The sequence below is a fragment of the Neltuma alba genome, unplaced genomic scaffold (genome assembly GCF_004799145.2).
Source record: "Neltuma alba isolate B1F8T4 unplaced genomic scaffold, ASM479914v2 tig00006957_pilon, whole genome shotgun sequence".
NCBI classification, from domain to species: Eukaryota; Viridiplantae; Streptophyta; class Magnoliopsida; order Fabales; family Fabaceae; genus Neltuma; species Neltuma alba.
This window is the reverse complement of record NW_021634634.1, coordinates 101,282-103,864: the sequence shown is the minus strand read 5'-3', so window position 1 is coordinate 103,864 and position 2,583 is coordinate 101,282.

The window sequence follows — 2,583 nt, the reverse complement described above, 5'->3', positions numbered from 1 at the left end:
GGTAAATTCGATCCTAAAGCTGATGAAGGTCTATTTCTTGGTTACTCTAATCGTAGTAAAGCATATAGGGTTTTCAACAAATGTACTTTTACAATTGAGGAATCAATTCATGTTGTGTTTGCTGAAATCGAACCAATTTCAAAACCTCTAGATGATGATGCTGAGATTGTTCAAAATTTTCAAAAATTGGATTTGAACAAATCTTCAAACAAATTACCCTTAGAAACCTTTTCAGAAAACAGAGATGATCTAAATGAACCTTCTTCTCAAGAAAATTTAGAGCAGCCTAATGCCTGGAGACATAACCGAGATCATCCACTAGAACAAGTCATTGGTAAAGTCAATGAAGGGGTTAAAACCCGGAGAAAAGTATTCAATAAAGTGCATTTCTTTGCATTCATATCTCACATTGAACCTACCAATGTTGACGAGGCACTATCCGATGAATTCTGGATAGTCGCAATGCAGGAAGAGCTTAACCAATTTGAGAGAAATCAAGTTTGGGAATTGGTACCCAGACCTAATGATCATCCAGTCATAGGCACTAAATGGGTATTTAAAAATAAGCTCGATGAGTCTGCACAAATCGTCAGAAACAAAGTTAGATTGGTAGCTAAAGGCTATAATCAAGAAGAAGGTATTGATTATGAAGAAACATATGCTCCAGTAGCCAGACTGGAAGCCATACAAGTACTTTTAGCATTTTCTTGCATCAAAGACTTCAAATTGTATCAAATAGATGTTAAAAGTGTATTTTTGAACGGTTATATTTTAGAAGAAGTCTTTATCGAACAACCCCCTAGTTTTAAAGATTCAAATTTTCCTGATCACGTTATAAACTGAAAAAGGCTTTATATGGTTTAAAGCAAGCTCCTAGAGCTTGGTATGAACGACTTAGTAATTTTCTGATAGAAAAAGGATTTGAACGAGGCAAAGTGGATGCCACACTTTTTATTAAAAGAAAGAGGAAAGATCTTTTGATTGTTCAAATTTATGTGGACAATATTATTTTTGGTGCTACTAATGAAGATCTTTGCTAAGAGTTTGCTAAGCTAATGCAGGGAGAATTCGAAATGTCAATGATGGGAGAGCTAAATTTCTTTTTGGGATTATAAATCAAGCAGAAGAAAGACGGGATATTTATATCCCAAACGAAATATTTGAAGGAGTTATTAAAGAAATATGGGCTGGAGAATGCCAAAAGTGTAAAGACTCCTATGAGTTCAACCATCTCGCTGGATACAGACGAAGACGGCAAAGACGTGAATCTGACTAGATACAGAGGAATGATCGGCTCATTACTATATCTCACTGCTAGTAGACCAGATATTCAATTCAGTGTGGGAATGTGCACAAGATATCAATCAGCTCCAAAAGAGTCACATGAAGAAGCTGTCAAGAGAATTCTCAGATATCTTGTAGGAACTCAGAATTTAGGAATCTGGTATCCAAAAAGGGGAACAGAGTATCTAATGGGATACTCAGATGCAGATCATAGGGGATATAAGACGGAAAAAAAAAGCACCAATGGACAATGCCAATTTTTCGGAGGATGTCTAGTCTTATGGTCAAGTAAAAAGCAGAATACGGTGGCAATCTCCTCAACTGAATCAGAATATGTAGCCACTGCCTGCTGTTGTGCTCAGATTTTATAGTTAAAGCAATAACTACAGGATTTAGGAATCAACTTACGAGAGATTCCAATTCTATGTGATAACACAAGCACAATAAGTTTGTCCAAGAATCCAGTTCATCATTCCCGAATTAAAAATATCGATGTTCGACATCACTTCATTCGAGACCATGTTCAAAAGAAAGATATAAAAGTTGAGTTCATCCTCACTGAATATCAAATAGCCGACATCTTCACGAAACCTCTAGATCAACAGAAGTTCAATTTTTTTTTGAAGAGAATTGGGAATGGTAAATCCCAATGAGTTGTAAGAAATCTCACACTGTCTCCTAAATTTCAATATTCAAAATTAATGTTTTGATGATTAGATAACTAACTTAAGCATCGGAGTAGATAGAAATTTGTTTTGCAGGAAGCTCTGTTTTGTCAAAGAAAAATAGAGGTAAACAGAGTGTGAAATTATCGAACAAATGATCGATAATCATGAAGACAAGAGGAAACAATTTATCGATCACCTTATCAATAAATCCATCTTGTGGATGAAAGAGAGTATTCCAGCACGATGATTATCGATGAGCTGATCGATATTTCTCTCAGAATTGGTAAGCGTTAATCGATAAGCTGATCGATAAATAGATTATCGATCAAATGATCAATAAACAAAAACCAGGTACGCGTTTCTGTTACTAATCTTATCGATAACATGTTTGATAATTGCTTGATCGATAACTTGATCGATAATTCTACTCTGTATTCATATGTGTTCTTCATATTTATCGAACACGTGATCGATCATCAGTTGATCGATAACATGATCGATAATTTTGAAGCTTATAACGGTAAATTTTTGAAACCCCTCTATCAGTTATCGAACCCTAACTCGAACATTACCCGTCCCTTGTTTCTCGCAACAGTCAAGAATCACTGTTCTATTAAATTTCCAACCTCTC